Consider the following 20,695-nt stretch of genomic DNA (forward strand, 5'->3'; position numbering starts at 1 on the left):
GAGCAGGAGTGAGAGAGAGAGAGAGAGAGAGAGAGAGAGAGAGAGAGAGAGAGAGATAATACCACTGGTAGGAGCCAGAAGCAGGATGTTAACAGGACCCCAAAAAGAAAGAAGAAGACATGATTATGTGACTGGAAAGTCAAGGTGAACCCAAGGATTGCCAGCAAGCTAGAATGCTACCAACCCTGGGAGGAAGCAAGTCTTCTTCTAACCAACACCTTGATTCGAACTTCTGGCCTCTGAAACCGTGAACCAATAAATTCCCATTGTTTAAGCCAACACTATCGTGTGGTATTTGTCATAGTAGCCTGACAGACTGGCAGAAACCCAGTAAAGAAACAGACTCCTGTGGTCAAGCAGAGTGAGGATTGGGACTATTCTTTCGGTTTTAAAGGAAAAGATGACCTTTGAAGGCTGGAGAAATCTAGGACATCTGGGTTACATAAGAAACCCTTTGAAATGCAGCACTTATTTAGGTCAGATGAAACGGAGAAAAGTTTTTACAGTTCTTTTGTATATGAAATGAACAGTACCTGTTCAGGTAGTGGAAACTAAATGATGCTGTTTTATTTGTGGAAGCAGCATGTAAAAGGGGGCAGTTGGGACATAACTGTGAAGCTATGGACAAAGCCGGCAGGGGTGGGGGGTGGAAAGAGGGGAGGAAGAAAGAGAAGATTATTATGCAAGAAACAATAATTTTATTTTCCGGATCTTGAGCTGTCTAGCTTCAGTTTCCCAGTATAATATTAAATGCATGTGAATGCACATGCAAACATATCAGAAATGAAAAAAAAAATGCTTACTACAGGGCAAATCTCATGAATTTGGCTGAAATTGTGAACAGCACTATTGAAGCTACTCTAATTTTAAATTCCTCCTTGCAGCTGCAGAATCCTGCCCTAGTCTCTATGAATACAAAACATTGTTTAAATAAAAATAGTTATCTGCATCACGCTTCTCTTTACCAGCTGCAAACTATCATAAGTCTTTACTCTCTATTAGAGGAATAGAAATTAAGTCACTTAAAATGAAAATAGTACTGTCTCCTTTTCCAGCCCCTAGATCTTGTCAAGTTCAACCTAGTATCAACTAATGTGACTGGTTTTATATTTAACAAATGAATACATCTGGTACTTTCTGTGAATTAGAGAGGAAACCTTTCTTAGCAGGTTGACAAAAGGAACACGTTTTGTCCCAGAGCCGATTATAGAATTAACATCCTTTATAGGAGTTCCCAAATACCAGATGGTTTTTTCTCCACTTATAATGCTTTCTTATAAACGCTTCTCCCTTTTCCTGCCTTTTATTCATCTTTGGAAAATCTGTTTTACTGATATTTTTTTTACCTCTTACCCTAACCCTTTAAAAATAGATACCTATACAGAGATAGAAATCATTTTAGGTGCCCCTCCTTTGTGCTCCCAAATTACCAGTAGCCTCTCTCTATAGTAACAGGTGTATCATTAGTGCTTAATATGCACAGAGGCCATATCTGTTTTCCCCCTTCATTGTATCCCTAGTACAGATAATAAAAAAAAAGTTGAACAAGTGGAAGAGAGGAATGCGTTTATTGCCTATTTGTTTGCCTGCTTTTCTAATGCTTCTTCTCTGCATAAAACAAAGTAGATGCCTAATAAGAGATATGTGTTGAAGAAGCAAATCCAGAGAATTATAATGGTTTTTACTTGCCTGTATTTGCCATAAGAGGAAGACATCTGTGAGGGTGGGAGAAAAAATACTGCATTCTTTATTCTCATTGCCACTAGATTAAAGTTAACAGTATCCATAGCATTCAAAGTCTGTTTTGATTCAAACCTTGCCCACTTATTCTGTTTCATCTCTTGTCTTACTGAGTTTCTGCCCTCCATCCCATACTACTGTCTACTGTGTAATTCCAGACCTAATGAATCAAACTCACTCTCTTTTCCAGGCCATTGCAGATTTTTCTCAGTGAGAAATACCCCTTATAACTACTTCACCTTGCTTCCTCAGCCTTCAGATCTTGTGACAGGCATTCTTTTCCCAGAAGATTCTTTTTTCAGGTTCTTTTTTCCCCCATACTGAGCTTACCCTTTTTTAAGAGCCATTTTGTGTTGTAAATTATGTGTTTTCTGCTCTTTTTAACCTCTTTGTGCTATATGATTTGGGGCACCATTACCTAGAAAGCTTCTCAACATGAAGCAGAATGTCCTTTGGGATCTATTTACTATTTGCCATTCTAGCCTCATCTCAGTCCTAGAATCTTTAAACATCATGTTCCTTCTATTGGAAAATTCATATCCCTTTCCTAAAAATTCCTACTCATCTTGTAGGTCTTCTCTCAGAGAGCAAAACCACTTCTGTTAACTGTGCAACTGGTTAAGTTAAGATCCAAGGGTTTGTTGATAATGATCTTGTCTCCTTGTATCAACTAAATCCCTGAACAAGGAGATCAAGGAATTTAAAAGTAAAAATGTTGTTTAGCCACCTGTGGTTGAAAGTGCATGAGTTTAATGCCCACATCAATAAATAATCACTGCAAGGTTATGTTATTCGTCTGGACAAATTGTTTAAACTAGATATCCATTGTTTTAATTAGGCTCCAGAGTTACTCCAATTAAGACTGCTGTAGAAAGATATAAAGAGAGAGAATTAGAAGTAGGATGTCTGAGCAAGAAAAAGATGATGGAGTAACTGAATAATCAGTTCTATATTATATAAGAAAGTCAATTTGAGAAGTCAGACTGCAGAAGCTGGTTTTCTCAATACTCCATACAGCACCTAGCACACTATGTGGCTTAATGAGCTGGGTTCTCCTTGTGCCCAAGGAACAACAAATAGCACGTATTAAGAGCTGCTTAGTAAGCCTGCTGTGCAGATACATGAAATGTTAGGAATAGAAATTAAAATGTTACACAGAAGGCACTGGTGAGTCAGTGAAGGGATTTAAAAGAAGAGATGAATAATGTGTTATTATTTCATTCGACGTTTTAAGCTGATTAAAGTCAGGGTTAATTAATAATACCTCAGAAAAGACTTAGAAATATCATGAAATCTCCTAAAGATGTTTGGAAATAAAAATACTATATATTCAGAGCAACTGCATATTAAGCTCCAACTGTATGTCAGCTGTTCAATTACAGATTTATGTATTTTTATGTCTAAGCTTGCGATAACCCTATTAGATTCAAGTAGGTATTATTATTCCCTTTTCAAAGATGAAAAAATGTGTAACTGCCCTAGTATCACAAACCCATTGGGTGTCAAGAGCTAGAATTTGAATCCAGGACAATCGCACCCCAAAGACCAGGCAATTTCCTGGCCATTTAGGACATATTACTGTTGCTGCCTCCCTCCACCCCTTCCCCCAGCCTTTGTTATCGTCTTCTTCCAGCCGTTGCTGTCCTTCCCGCCAGTCCCGCCCACGTTGCCAACATATAATCTGCCTTCTTCCTTAGCCACTGCTTACCTCATAGCCGCTTGCCCAGTCCCGCCTATCCATTATCACCCCTAGCCAGCCCGCCCTAGCTCCAACCCCTCCCTCTACCCAACCATATATAACTAAGTGTACTTCCTCAATAAATTAGACTTGCGCATAGACCTTGTCTCCGTGGTTTCTTCCATCTGACCGCGCGTCCCCTCCAAGCCTTGAGCCGCCCGTTGCCGCCCTGGTCAGGCGGTGGCGTAGGCCCGACCCCCGGCAGCGATCCGCCGGCTACACTCCAGCAGTAGCAGAAGTCCGCACAACATATTACTTAATGTATTTAATTTTCACTATAATCCTATTGAGTCAATTTCATTATCCTTATTTTATTTATAGATGGAAAATTTGAAGGCCAGAAGTGTTTTGTAACTTGCATAAGGTCATGGCCCCAGCTGGTGGCAGACCTGGGATTTGAACATTGGTCTTTTACAATACTATACACAGTCATTTATCCACTAGAATAGCTTTGATGTGGTAATCATATGCCAGACTTGGGTGACTGTGGATGAGGAGAAAAAAAATCATTTCACTTTTGCATAATTAAAATAATTGTTTTCAAATGAGTAAATAATCAGGGTACCTGGAAACTGCTTACACGTAATAGTGATTTCTTAAAATGAAGCTTACTCAGCCAAGCCTACATTTCAGTATGATTTTTTGATGGAAAATCATTTCCATCTTATATCTGTGCTCTTTTTTTTTTTAAGATTTATTTATTTGTTTTTATTTCTCTCCCCTTCCCCTCCCACCCCACTTGTCTGCTCTCGGTGTCCATTAGCTGTGTGTTCTTCTGTGACCACTTCTATCCTTATCAGCAGCACCTGGAATCTGTGTTTCTTTTTGTTGCGTCATCTTGTTGTGTCAGCTCTCCGTGTGTGCAGCACCATTCTTGGGCAGGCTGCGCTTTCTTTCGCACTGGGCAGCTCTCCTTATGGGGCACACTCCTTGCACGTGGGGCTCCCCTATGTGGGGACATCCCTGCGTGGCACGGCACTCCTTGCACACATCAGCACTGCACATGGGCCAGCTCCACACGGGCCAAGGAGGCCAGGTTTAGAACCGCAGACCTCCCATGTGGTAGGCAGATGCCCTATCCATTGGGCCAAGTCTGCTGCCCTATCTATGCTCTTGAATTAAGCTGGCTCTGAGAACTATTGGGTCAAAACACTTAAATTCTGAATTAATACATTGATTGATTAACTCAATGCATCAAAATCTAGACTTTCCTAATGAAAAATCTGCCTTCTTCACAGTCTGCCACTTCCTAGCTATGTAACACTGAGCAATTTCCTTAAACTTCTTTGCTTCAATGTCCTCATCTGCAAAATGTAGGTAATAATAACCTCTTTATAAGGCAATTATTGAATTAGTTAATATTCTTATGTTTCTTAGACTAATTTTGATAAAAATTAAAGGCTTATCTCTCAGCTTTAATTACCCATTATCTCTGATATTTAGAGATTTTTAAAAAGTTGAAATATTTGTATAGTCAAAAACATTAACCGGGTTTTTCAAAATTGTCATTTCAAATCTTCTGCTGAATTTCTGAATATGTAAATGGGAGCCCTGATCTTGCTTCACTGCTGGGGCAATGGGGAGCTAAAATACTCTGCATTAGAGAATGGGAAGGATTGTTGTGTCAAAACTGGGTTTGCATTTGTATGTTTTTGCTTCTATCATGAAAGAGAAGAGAATGATGACTGAGTTACAGAAAATAGTGGTCTAACAAAATTCTAGAATAAGGACACCTAATATCCAATTTAAAGTTGATTTATCTCCTGTGATGTAAATATTACCATATCCCCAAACTTGCAGTTACAGAGAAACCTTGAGTGAATATTGTTTTATTTGTTTTGTATTTTTACTTATTTTTGTCGTGTTTGGAAGTCAAGGAAAAGGTGGAGGATAATGCCACAGCAGTGCTAAAGGAACATAAATAATAAAGTAATAAATAGGAGCCAGAGAAAAATGTTGTAGAATATTTTATAGCACCTAAGAATAATATATTCTTAGTCTATTCCAATTTTCCCTAGAAACCAACATTCCATGCTATAGTTATCAGAAACTATTCAAAATTTTGTTTATTGATGAGAGGTCAAAAAGGAAATGATAGCAATGGCAGGAAATACCTAGTCCTTCCATTTCCCTGCCCCCCACCCAGGGGTAGAGGCATGCTTCTCCTAGGGATGGATAAGGCTCATATCAGATGTGATATTTTTGACTTCTTATAGAACATGACTTAGTTTTGGAAACCTCCATTTTTATATTCCAGAGATAGCAGTTTCACAGTGGATTCATAAAAATGGAATAGATGTATGGTCAACTTAACAACTCCTATGACAATTCAAAATACTTATTGCCCTTTTTCTCACTACTCACATAATCAGCACCTCCCACTCCTTCCACTAGAAGATGATATGTTTCTCCATGACTTTTTTCTTTTAAAAACAGAAGACAAATGTCTCCAGTTGGTTTATGTCCTCCTTAGTTCCTCAAAGAGGAGAGGGCATGTGGTACCTATTGACAAACTCTTTTTTATCTAGGGGTATAAGTTTATTGGACCAAAATATTTATCCACTTGGATTGTGTTTGATCATAAATATGAATTATTTTTAATTGAGCATTTTGATTCAAACAGTGGAACATATTAACATGTTATTTGAAGAGGGGAGAAAAGCCATCCATAAAGGAACATTTTCATGTTCAAGTGGAAATCTGACTCACCCTTTTTAAGGAAGTATTAGATAATCGAAAGCAAAACTTCAATGAATATCCTCTGTAGTGACATGAAAATGTGGCCTTCCTATTCCTTCTCCTCTCTGCCTCCCCATGAAGATTTAGTAGATGTATTGATGATAGCTTTGGACCATTAATGGAATAGGGAATGAAGATTCCAGTCTATCTCATCTAGGTCTCATGAGGCAAGGAGACTCCAAATGATATATGGATTAAATACACATTATTTCATTTAATCTTCACAAGAATCCTTTACAAATGCTGAAATTGAATCTTAGAGGGTTTAGAGATGTTCCTAAGATCACAAGCTAGTGAGGATAGAATTAGAATTTCAACCTAAGTCTATATTTTTGCTGCTGGTATTATGTCTCCTATAATAATAGCTCCCCATAAATTAGGCACCAATTACATACTGAACACCCTATGGAATTGATTGGAATAGGTATTTACCTTATTTGATTCTTACAGCAATCTATAGAGTACACATTTTTTTTTTTTTTTTAATTTTTTTATTTTTTATTGAATTTGTAATAATATTACATTAAAAATATATATGTGAGGTCCCATTCAACCCCACCCCCCCACCCCCCCTCTCCCCCCCCCCCAACAACACTCGTTCCCATCATCATGACACATCCATTGGATTTGGTAAGTACATCTTTGGGCACCTCTGCACCTCATATACATTGGTTCACATCATGGCCCATACTCTCCTTTATTCCATCATGTAGGCCCTGTGAGGATTTACAATGTTAGAGTACACATTTTTATTCCCACCTTACAACTAAGGAAACTGTGTTATCCCAGCCAATAAGTGATGAACTATAAATTGATTCTAGCTCAATCCATTGCCAAAGTTTTCTGTAACCACCATTTGCATCTTCCTGTCTGCCTTCCATTCTAATTCCACATTTCTCTAGGGATCTCAAGTGGTGCAAATTCTTCCTGGGAAGCTATTTCTACCCTTTCCTGTTTTAATTCCTCTTTTACTTGTAGTTCCTATCATGATCTTGGGGTCCTTGTCCCATCACTACTACTCAGGAATTAGGAAGGCTGATTCCACTCAGAGATAACAGGATAAAACTGATAAACTGGCCATTATCAAATATTTGGCCTTAAAATAATCACATCTGTTTTAAGGCACTGCCCAGTGACATTTACAGTCTTCTTTGTGGAGGAAATTAGATCAACTTCACCATGTGTATAGTGGGTGGAATATAGCCAAAACAACCCAAAGGTGAACATAGCAGATTACCTCTGACTTTGAGGGGTTATTTGCTTCCCAAAGTTTAGGTTTTTCATAAATCTTGGTATTACTAAGAACTTTAACATGTTAATATTTCTGCCATTTTGTTTCTTGAGTACAATTCTGCTGCTTGAAGTGATTCAAAGGTCAACTTTTAATAAGATGCACGAGAAAGATATTTTCCCTTTATGTCAGTTTTTATTTAAAAAGAAGATACTTAATAAGTGTCCATTTTTGTAAGGCTGAACTAAACACACTGGCTTTCATTATTGAAGGTGAGATAAGTGCACAAATAAATATGAAGTGGAAAATGAAAATGGTAATATGGAGATTAACGAAAAATGGGGATTGGTGACTTCTAAAAGAGTGGGATATAGTGGACATTAGGAAAAAGTGGTTTGACAAGAGAGTATTTCAACTGGCTAGATGGGATCTGGATTAATGGCAGATATGCCAGAAGGACATTGCTGGTATAAGAAATAACATGAGCAGATGTATGGAAGCAATAAATCAAAGGGTCTTTTTAGGAAGCAATACTTTGCTGTCATTGAAAACTAGGATGAATAGAGGGAAGGAATGGAGATTAAACTTGGGAAAAAATATTTTGGGAATAGATAGTATTGAATACCAGGCAAAGGTATTTTGGTTCATTCAATATTAAATGGAGACTCATTGAAGATTTTTGGTCAGAATTGAGCTTTGGTAAGAGTAATCTGACAATAATGTCTAAGGTAATTGGAGTGGGGAGAATATGGGTAAATTAAGTAGGGAACTAGGATAACACAGATGGGGAAAGGTAAAGAGAATCTGGACAAGTACAGGATGTGGGAAGGAAATGAGGGTCAGAATGTGAGGCAGTAGGACTTGGCCACCAATTAGAAATAAAAGGCAAAATCAGGAAGGAGTCAAAGATGACTTAATCCTGGTGTCAGTAATGGAATTAGGAAAGCCAGAAAATTAACAGGATTGGGGAAAAGGTATTGGAATTTGTATGTACTGAATCTGAGTCTTAAATGGAATACCCAAGTGGAGAAGTCAAAGAGAAGTTAGAAATAAAATCTGGAATATAAATCTTTCTTAAGAACACAGAGAGAATTATCTCTTTTTAGGATTTTGTTTTTGTTTGTTTTTAGGTAAGCATTGCAGTTCAATATATCCCAAGATTGGAATGCAGTAGGGAAAGGGACAGAATTATGTTAAAATTATGATATTAGATAGCAGCTAAATTTGATTGGAAAATACTTTAGAGATGCTTAAGTTAACCTAAGATATAGACATATACTGTCTTAAGAAAATCTCTTGGAAGACAATTTTAATTAATTGTTCAAAATCTGAATAGCTAATATCACTTATGCTTTCATAATTCTTATCTACAGTAATTTAAGACTACTTACTCTAAATTTTTAGCATCATTCTCTTTTTTTAAGTTGCATCTTTAACTCAAATCTTTTAAGTTGCTGAGAATCATCTCTAGGTCTGCTTTTGCATTAATAACTTAAAAATTTATATTTTACTCTTAACTTAAAAGCTGTAATTATAAGTATTTTACCAAGATGTATTGCCAGGAATTTCTCTTTATTTTTTTGAAACATTTAAAAGAAGTTTAATCCTTTACTAACTGTTGTATTTATAGTGTACTTCAGCATAGCATTACCTTAGTGTTTGGTTGAAATATCACTTGATGGTTCAGAGCCTTAATGAAACTGTTAATGAGAGAACATAGAAAATTTCTTTAAAGTTTTTATGTTCTCAAATGTTTACAAGGGAAAAGGATTCCTTAGGAACAACTGAAGTGATACATTGGGAATGTTTTTCTTGCTTTTGAGATATGGATTTGGTGATAGGTGGTAAATTGTTGGAGTGATTTAAGTCCTCGGACCTCATGTGGCCAGAACATACTCTTAGGATATGAAACTTTTTCAATGTTAAACCAAAGAAATGTGATATTTTAATTTGGAAGTTAACTGTTAAAACATATCTAAGTAGAAAGGAGATATTCTACTACCCCATTCCAAAATCTACTATCAATAACCCACTCTTCCTTTGGCATAATTCTACTTGGTTATATTTATTCTCTCTGCATCATTTGAGTCAATGTTGTCTGATGTCCATCCTCTCCCTTTTTCAGAACTTTCTTCTCCCTTGGTTGGCCTTCTTTTCTAACTTTACAAAGAAATTTTATCGAACTCCTATGGCTTCATCTACTCCTTATTGGTAATTACCCAATGCATATTTAGCTCTTCAAACTTTGCCTCCCTCTCTTGAGCTTCCAGCCATTGTTGTCAACCAAATACCATGTTTCTTAACTGAGATATTTCACTGGTATCTCAAAATCAACACACTGGAGGCACATTTATTTTCTCCATACTATCTATATACCTAGAAATCTATTTCCCCCACTCTCTTCCTTTATTCCCATTTTGAGTTAGAGACTATCTAGTCATTCTTAATTCTTTATATTTAACCAATTATCCTATCCATCCTATATCTTAAATATTCTCTGTTACAACTCACTAGTTCCATTGTAGTTACTATAGAATTTTCTATTATCATTATTCTCTAGATTGTTGAAGTCAATGCCTATTATATCCTATTACCCTGTTTCTCATCATCTACCTAGCTATGTCAAAGATGGGCATAAGAAACATAATTAAGCATGTACCCAGTTCATCCAGTACTTTTTCATCATGCTAGCCAAGTCTCTGAATGAAATAGCCATACACTTCTCTGGGAAATATAAACCCTCTCTCTCTAACACCATGTGTTGTTTACTAATGAGAATGTGTCTGTGCTTTCTTGTTTCTATTCCTTTGCTAATGATCTTCCATGTATCTAGTACACACTACCACTCCCTTATCTGCTTAACAAGTTCTTACCTGTTTTTTAAGGCCCAGCATGAAAGTACCTGATGTAGTTTTCCTTCATTCTTTGCAACAATCACTTTTTATTTGCATTTGCATTTCCATAGACCTGTGTATACACCTCTTTTATAGCACATATCACACTGTACTGTGCCTGGTTTCTTTTAGAAGACTGAGAGCATCTCATGGGTTGATGTGTTTTATTTCTCTATGTGCTCATAATGGCAAGTATAGTACTAGAAAATAGAAGCCTTTCAATAATTGTTTGAATGACTGTTTCATTATACTGAGGGGCACAGAAAAACCAAATATCTCAAAAGGGAAGATTGAAAACCACACCCAAGGAACTGGAAGCTCTTAAACTTTATTTTGCTCACAGAAATGTTACTTTGATGAAGACCAGTATGGCTAACAGGATAGAGAGGGTGGAGCAGCCCCTTTGGAGTGTTGAGTGCAGTTAAGGAAGTGATCCTATTGGTTTGGGGGGTAAGGCAGATATTAATTTGGTGAACAGATAGCCAAACCGGACAAATGAGGATTGAGGTGCCAGCAGCATATGGGTATTGGCCACAGAGGATGGATCTGAAACGAGACAAGTCTAGTACTGGAATTAAGCATTATTGAAATCCAGGACATATGACTGCCACTAGTTACCCAATGAATACAATCAACTCTTCTGTACTCACACAGCTCCCTTTCCTGAAATATCTTTACTCTTTCTTCTTTGCTACTATTTTTTACTTCGTATCCTTCTTCCAGATTAAAAAAAAAAGTATGTGTGGGGTGGGGAGAGGTCTAGATTAGGGACAATAACTAATGAGAGAATTTCTTGAGATTTATACACGATTGTTCCCAGATGTATGCTTATTATATATGAGAAAATACTGTTACCTACACTAATAAATAAACTCCAGGATCTCAGTGGCTGAACACAGTGGTAGTTTAATATTAACCACATAAACTCCAATTAGCTCTGTGTGTGTTAAATTCATGTGGTATATGCAATGGAAGGGATTTATGCTCCAGACAGTCATTCAGAGATCCAGGATGATAGAGATTCTACTTTTTTCAGCATTGAAATCAGTCATATGGACACTGCTAACTATTTCACTCTGGGAAATGTTGAAAACAAAGTCTAACCATGTACCCTAAAGAAAAAGGAATGAGGCTACTGAACAAATAGCTAATCTCTGCTTTTGTAGTAATGCTGCTACAAAGATATGGCAAGAAAACATCTGATAAGATTTATATATACAAGCAAGGAAAAGCAATACTGACAGAATAATCTTTAAAAGCATAACAATATCTAAATAGCATACTTTTTGAATATCTCCATATGACATCAATAGGCTATGCCTCAGTAAATTCCTTTAATAGTTTGGAGGCAATGACTATAATATTACATATATTGTTTTTGCTTATTTTTTTCCTGAAAAAAAAAAAGGCAATGAGAACTTTAAATCACACTTGCCTAAGGATTCAAGAGTAAGGAGATTTGTGGGTAGAGTGATTTATGTGTCATAAAAACAATCTTATTCGTAATTTGAGGCAACTGGAAACAGCACAAAAAAGCAATACAGCCATTCTATTGAGTGAATATAGAAAACCTTATTGTGATTGTGGGTACGTGCATTGCTGGAGAGCTGAAGAGTAAATAACAAATTTGCTTGACAGCTTCATCATTCAGGCTGCAATTTCTGTAATAATGAGACATTTTACAGAAGAATTAAGTTAAATTTCAAAATATAAAAGATAGCTTCGTCTGTTTTAAGAATAATATGATGTCAGATTTATTCACCCACTTCCCTTTGTCCACCAAGACTTTGCATATACACCATCCTCACACCATCCACATAATTGATGAATCTTGACTGTGGGCAATTAACAAACTTAAGGAGAAAGAGCCAGCAATCCGAGTTTGCAGTTGGGTAAACATAGGCTGAAAATTATTTTTCTCTATTTCCTTTAGGTTAAATTGTGGCTTTTAAGCATTGTCCCAGCACTCATCCTGCTATAGGAAGCTACTTCTCTATGCATATATATAAACAGGATTTCCCATTTATTTCATCTCTGCAACAGATCAGTGGTATGTCTCAGATTTTATGTCACTTGACCAGGGTCCTATGTGATCCAAACCTGAAAGATGCTTCCCCTTGTAAGTAGATGTCGTCATGCCTTTACTGTTTGCCATCTTCTCTGGATTCAATGTCAACTTCAAATTAAATTGTATCCCAAGCAGCATTGTAATTGCATTTGATGCCTGGAGGAGTGAACATCAATTAGTTACTTACAAGTGTTCAAAAGCCTCCTGATTGGCATGTTACATTATTCTTGTTTGTGGATTTCAAATGACTTTGAAAGCATTTTCAATAAATGTCAACAGATGGAAAAACTTTTAAATGATTTTGTCACTATTCAGTTAGAATTCTAGGTTTATCTACAGTGTCTGACAAAGCCTGATGCTCTATAATTGGAAATTTTCTTTCTTTCATTTTCTTTAAAAAAATTTTTTTTTACTGAAAGTAATAAAAGAACTATATAGAGGAAAGAACATTAATCACTTACCAGAAGGACTAAAAAGTCAAAGTGATTTATAGAATTTTCTCAAATTTTAATGTACATACAAATCACTTGGGTTTTTGTGAAAGTACAGATTATAGCTCAGTTGGTCTGAGATATCACATGAGATTCTGGTTTTCCAACAAGATCTCAGATGATGATGTTGTTACTTGCTTGTGGATTACAACTTGAGTGGCAAGGAATAGTCCTGTGGTCTGCAAGGCTTTGGCTTACCTGCAAAGGCTAAGATATATCCACAAATTTAGTGATTAGGAGAATAAAGCTTAATTTTAAAAATATAAATGTTATTAGGAGTCTTTGAATCCACTAGTAGCTACTCATAATTGCTGGTTATCAATTAACAATTATCAAACTCTAGTAGGAAGATTAGCAATCCCAGGAGTCTAGCCTGAGGAGGCTTGCTCCTAAATTCCAGAGAAAAAATGGAGCAAATTAGAAATTTAGCATAACAATTTGCCTTAGGGTTATCTTGTTGCAAAGTCACAAATACTATCCCTAATATATCTGGTGCTTATTGATTTCTCAGTAAAGCTGAATGAATAAATAAATGAAATAATCTCTACTTGCCAAGAAATGTTGATAATGAAAGGAAAGTGTAAGTCATCAACATGGTTTGGAATAAGCTAAATTTCCTGCTAGAATTATTTTCTCCTATAAAAGTGTATTAAATGTAAGGCTGTGCTCTCAGCTCTCAGATCATTTGAATGGGTTTGTTCAAAGGCTTTCACTACCCAACCTATTAGAAATGATGAGATCCAAGAAAGTAAACCAAGAAATAAATGATCAAATGGAAGAAACAGAGTATAACTCACTCTGTTAGGAGCTTAACAAATAGAAAAAGGAAACACAGAAGATGAGGGAACAAGAAGAAATTCAACTAATGGAATACTGTGTAATAAGTATTGCATTACATATGACAACAGTTATGTGTGGAATACATGGAAGAATGAATGAATGAACAGTTACAATCCTTCTCCAAAAAAGTTGAATTCATCCTTTTAGAGAAAAAACTTCTTTGTTCTACAACAGAACAAAAAAATTGACCCCAGGAATATTATGTGTAGTGTGGTGGTTCTTGTCTCAGTACTGAAAATGCACGTGCACAACTTTGCAACCACAGGTAGTGTAAAAGGGACGTTTTCCACTTAGAGTAGCACTTGCCTACTTTATAACAAAACTTAATGTTGTTTTCATCACAGCAGATTCAAATCAGCTGAAATAAGTAAAGGACTATGAACTTTGAGAGAGCCTGGGACACCATACGGTTACTGGAACTTATTGAAGGCTTTCCTGAACAATAAACAATGGAACTTGTTTTAATTAACTGTGTTCAAACAGTCATATCAGAGTACAGGTTTTTCCATCCTTAATTAGCATAACCGCCTTGAACTTACTCTTTCTAACACTCAAAACCCCTTGAATTTCCACTTGCCTGCAAGATTAATAAACCAGTTTTGTTTTTTTTTTAAACTCCAGTTGTCTCTGTTTAATTTCTCAATGGCCACCGAATTAGACAATTTCCAGGAGTATGTATTTTTTTTAAGGAGGAACACTGGATGAAAGTATCAATTAAGCTTATTGTGGGCAAAGATTTCCCTGCTACTCCCGACACATGGTAAATGATACCACTAGAACAAATCTAGAGATATTTTAGTAGTTGAAAAGACCTGAACTCAACCTGAATGTCTTGACAGCACAGCTACTGTTTTCTTATCTCCTTCCAGTTAAACTACATTCTGGTAGAAAGAGGACATGAGAAATAAACAGCAAACCATGTGCATGATGCCAGACAATTTTTTCATAATGTGAAAATGATCACTTTTGCCGAGACTTGAGACACCAGACACTATAAGAGGTATTAGAAAAGACTAATAAATTTAAAGAACTAATTAATACACATTTATTGAATATTTAACTATGTAGCAGAAGTATTCTAGGTTCTTTGGACAAAATAGCAAACAAAGATGAAAATTCTGCCTTACGGAGTTTGCATGCTAGTATCTGTGTTTATGTACATGTGGATAAGCTTAAAATCTTAAAAACTAAGTAAACTGCTGTGTTATACACTGTGTATAGTAAATATAGTCTATGGAGAAAAATAAATCAAAGAATTGGAATGAAGAGTGCTGGATATATGTGTGGAAGTTTGCAATTATAAATGAGGTGGTCAGGGAAGTGGACTTGGACCAGTGGACAGGGCGCCCATCTACCACATGGGAGGTCCACGGTTAAAACCCTGGGCCTCCTTGACCCATGTGGAGCTGGCCCACGCACAGTGCTGATGTGCGCAAGGAGTGCCTTGCCACACAGGGGTGCCTCCCGCATAAGGCAGCCCCACATGCAAGGAGTGCGCCCTGTAAGGAGAGCCACCCAGCTCGAAAGAAAGTTCAGGGGTGGCACCACACACACGGAGAGCTGATGCAGCAAGATGATGCAACAAAAAAAGAAACACAGATTCCCGTGCCACTGACAACAACAGAAACGGACAAAAAAAAAGAACGCGCAGCAAATGGACACAGAAGACAGACAACTGGGGTGGGGGTGGGGGGTAAAGAGGAGAGAAATGAATAAAATAAAAAATAAAAATAAATAAATCTTAAAAAAATAAAATAAAATAAATAAATGAGGTGGTCAGAGAAGTCCAGCTGGAAAGGTAAAATTTGTATAAACACCAGAACAAGGTGAAGGAGGAGCCATATGCAATCCTGAGATTAAGAGGTACAAGTAGATGAAATAGCAAGGACAGAGGTTTTGATGTACAAATATCTTAGGGTATTCAGAAAAAGCAATTTGGCTGTAGGTTGGATGGTGAGGAGCAGATCATGGAGAAAAATAAATCCTAGAAGGCAGATGGGAAGTACTGTGTGGAGGCCGGGGGTAGGAGGTTGCAATATAAATAAAGTGGCAATTTTATGCAATTGTAAAAACTTTGAATGAAATAGGAAGGTACTAAAGGGTATGAGCAGAGAAAAGACATGCTATATTATCATAGGATCAATTTAGCTGTTGTATAAGGAATAAATGGAAATGAGGCAATTGTGAAACAGAGACAAGATTGGGGATTATTGAAAAATCAGGATGAGAAAAGATGGTGCCTTGAACTAATGGGACTAGTGGTAGAGATGGTCATAAGTTGTTAGATTTTGAAATTATTTTGATGACAGAGGTGACAGATTTGCTGATAGATCTGATGTGGAATATGAATAATGGGAGAAGTCAAGATTTTGGGTCTAAGTGGAAGAACAGAGTCATCTTTGGAAGACGCATAAGGATTGTGAGATACGCAAGATTGCAGAGGAAAAACAACCAAGAGTCATTTATGGAAATGAAAAATAAAATTTTTTTAAATGAGCCATTGTGGGTTTACAGCACAATCATGCATAAAATACAGCTTTCTCATATACCACCCTATTATAAGAACAATCATGCATAAACTTCAGTATTCCCATATAGCACCCTATTACTAATACCTTGCCTGGATCCTGGCAGCCAATAGCGACCATCTTGCTCCAACACATGGCAATAGACCTCAGTGAGGGAAGTAACTTACGCTTCATGGTCTGGTAATTGTAGGTTTCTACCCCAAATAAATACTCTTTGTAAAAACCAACTGATTTCTGGCATTTTGCATCAGGCCCTCTTCTGCTGATTTTTACAGCCTCCTGGAATGAATTACAGAGTGTTCCCTCTCCAATTTTTTGGAAGATTTGTATTAATTCTTCTTGAATTGTTTGCTAAAACTCCTCTGTGGAAGTATCTGCTCCTGGATTTCTCTTTATTGGAAGGTTTTTTTATTTCTAGTCCCCTCTCCTTACTAGATATTTGTTTGTTGAGATCTTTGATTTCTTCTTGACTTGGTGTAGGTGGTTTGTGTGTTTCTAGGAGTTTGTCCATTTCATCTAATTAATTGCCATACAGTTGTTCATAGTATTCTTTTATAGCTCTTTTTTTTTTCAGATGGGTTGGTAGTAATGTCCCATTTTCATTTCTGATTTTAGTCATCGAGTCTTCTTTATTTTTTCTTTGTCAGGGTAACTAAAGTTTTGTCAGTATTATTGATCTTTTCAAAGAACCAATTTTGGGTTTTGTCGATTCTCTTAATTGATTTTTTATTTTCTATTTAGTTTATCTCTTCTCTAATCATTGTTATTTTCTTCCTTCTGCTTATTTTGGTTTAATCTGCTCTTCTTTTCATAGTTCTTCCAGTTTTTAAGTTAGGTCTTTCATTTGAAATCTTTTTCTATTTTAAGGTAAGTATTTAGAGCTGTAAATTTCCCTCTCATCATGGTCTTTGCTGCATCCCATAAGTTTTGGTATGTTTTGTTTTCATTTTCATTCATCTCAAGATATTTCCTAATTTTCCTTGTGATTTCCTCTTTAACCCATTGCTTGTTTAAGACTACTTTGTTTTATGTCCCCATATTTGTGAATATCCCATTTCTCCCTCTGTTATTGAGCTTCATTCCATGGTGGTCTGAAAAGATACATTATATGATTTTATTATTTTTTTAATTTACTGAAACTTGTTTTGTGACCCAAGATATAGTTTATTCTGGTGAATGATCCATGTGCCCACAAAAATAATGTGTGTTCAGTTGTTGTATAAAGTATGCTATCTATGTCTCTTAGGTCTAGTTGGTTTAGAGTTTCATCCATGTCTTCTGTTTCCTTATTGATCTTCTATCCACTATTAAAAGTTTGATATTAAATTCTCCTGCTGTTGATGTAAAACCACCAATTTCTGCTTTCAATCTGTCAGTATTTCAAATCTGTCAGTATTTCCCTCATATATTTTGCAGGTCTGCAGTTAGGGACATATATGTTTATAATTTTTATGTCTTCTTATTGAATTGACAGTCTTATTAGTATATAAAGACCATCTTTGTCCCTTGTAACTTTTTTTATTTGACACTAATATAAATCCTATTATAAAGTGTCCACTGAATATTTTTTTTCTCCATATTTAGATTATTTCCTTAGAAAAATCTCAAAACAGATTGTACCTGTTCATTTATATATTTATTGTTATGATATATAATGCCAAATATAAATTCAAAAGGCTTCCACCACTGTATAATAAAGGCTCTGCCTAGTTTAAGTTTTACAATGTTTAAGTCTTGTTAATGGAAAAATATGGTCTTTGCTGTTATTTTCATTTGTGCCTGATTACTTCTCAGAATGAACATTTTCCCATATGCTTGTTTATTATTTGTACTTCTGTTTTTGGAAAGTATTTGTTTATTTGCCCATTTGCTTTTGAGATATTTAAGTTCTCTAAGTTTTTTCATATGACAAAGAGATTAACCTTTGATCTATCATATTTGTTGCCAACATTTTTCCTACCTTGTTTGGCTTTTAATTCTGGATTTTATTTTTGCATGTAGAAAGTCATGATTTATATCTCTTGAGACTATAGATACTTTCCTTTGAGATTTCTTATCCTGAAGATATTTAATAATTATTTTTTTGTTTAACTGAAGTTTAATATTTATATTTTGCTATTTGATTTAAATTCAATTTACTTTGTTATATCATGTTATATAAAGAACCAAATGGAATCTTTTCTATATTGCTAACTAATTATTCCAAATATGTTCATTAAATAACTCTCCTATTGATTTGACGTACCTCTTTTATTATTTATTAATTTCTTACCTGTGTTAAGATATTTTGGGTTAATCAATTGTGTACCTTTGTGTGAAAGGGTAGGTATCTTCATTACTTTAACAGTTGCAGCTTGGCAAAAGGTTTCAAATCATTTTCTTTGTCTCCAAAGACAAACTTGTCCATGACAGTAAGTTAGATTGTAATGTAAAGAATTCTTTCACAATGAGTCTTTTCAAATGGAAGTGATCACCTTAGGAAGGATTGAGCTCCTTTTCACTGACTATAGTTAAACAATGGCAGGCTACCAATTGGGGAAATTTCATAAAGAGTCCTCATTGCATTATACAAGAAGATGCCAAGATCCATTCCATGTTTCTTTAATCTATCTGTAGATTTTTTTGTTTTGTTTTGTTTGTTTTGTGTGTATGTCTTTCTCACATTGCAAGATCTAGAGGTAAGAATATTTTGATTAACTTTTGAGTAGCTCCTAAACTATAGAGCAAATCAATTATCCCATTTAATTCTATTTGAAAAACCAAATTTGCATGGACTCTCATCAAGCTTAATTTCTATACTTACCATACTGTTTCTTAAAAGTAAACAATGAAGTCCCTGAAATTAGGTCCATACTGTGACAGTTTGAAGTTCTTTTATGAATCCCAAAAAGAAAAATGATTGTGTTTTGAACTAATCTATTCCTGTGGGTGTGAGGCCTTTTAATTGAACAATGTCAGTCAGGCATGAGCCAGTTTGGGTCTCTGCCAACTTCTGGGTTTGATATAAATGGAGACAGAGAGATAGACACAGAAAGTAAGGAAGCAGCCCTAATATTTTTTATCCTGCCATGTGAAAGAGGACACCAGATTTATCAGAGAAGTCCCAGAGACTGAGAGAGAATTGGCCACAGCAGAGAATCAGCTGCCATCTTGCTTTGCCACATGGCAGGGCCCTGGGACAGCATCACTGCTGATGCCTTGATTTGGACATTTTATGACATCAGAACTGTAAACTTGTACTCTAAATAAACCCCTGTTAGTAGAGTCATCCATTTCTGGTACTTTGCATCAGCAGCCCTTTGGCAAATTAAGACACTAAGAGAAAGACAAGGCTTATCCAGAAACTCCTCTGATGATTCTAGAAGTTGAATACAAAAAGCTATACTTACCCAACAGGAGCTTCCTGTTATAACTGAGAGAATATATAAATATTACTTGACCTTAGGTAGATAATAATGATGAATCCATCAAACTGTACACAAAGTCACATAGAGAGCAAAGTCCCATCTATTCAGATAATTAAGAGAAAAATCAAATTATTGAATTATAGGACCTGATAAACAAAAATTTATAGGACAATAACTTAAAATATCTAATAAAATATGACCTGATAGAAAAGAAACTACATTTATTCTCTAAAAGAAGTTGCTTTAATAAATAAACAAGGACACATTATAATTAATACAAGAATCATGTGTAAGTATATGCACTTAGGTATGAAATGTTTGTTTTCCTTTATAGTTTGAAACATATCTATGGAATTGTAACCTTCCAATATGCTTATCAATCTCTTTTCTTTGATAACCTAAACATTAGCCTGAGTACTAAATAACTAAACGATTTAAACAGAGGGTTTGCTTGATGAAATTGTATTTCACTGATACATTCTCATGGATCAAAGAGGATGCCCTAGAAATAGACATAACAGAAGAGGAGAGAACCTACAATTTTAGAAAGACTCCCAGGAGTGGTTGGGTCCTGAAATTCTTGCATCCCTGACACTAAGAAACTTTTCATACAGGTCACAGGTAATTGCACATTTTGGTACTTCCTGTTCTGTTGCATGGCTACAGATACAAGCAGAGCTGGTTACATAGTATAGATGGTACACAGTTCCTGGAATAAACACAGAAGAATTTGCAACATATTATTATCATTTCAACAATTTTGCATTTGTTTCCTTCTTTGGGGGAACCATTTCATATAATGTGTTTACTAAAGATCATTTTCATTATAAAACACTCAAACACATACATCTGCGTAAACAAAATGGTTTTACACATTTGAAAAAGAGAATCCTTTTTACAAATACATCACAAAGTAGATTAAAAAAATGAAGATAATAGATAGTATGTTTTAGTATGATTAAGTATTATACAGGGGAAAAGAAGATTTACATATGTCTTAGTTTGACTATAAAAGGAGA

Source organism: Dasypus novemcinctus, chromosome 12, assembly GCF_030445035.2.
Source record: "Dasypus novemcinctus isolate mDasNov1 chromosome 12, mDasNov1.1.hap2, whole genome shotgun sequence".
Classification (NCBI taxonomy): Eukaryota; Metazoa; Chordata; class Mammalia; order Cingulata; family Dasypodidae; genus Dasypus; species Dasypus novemcinctus.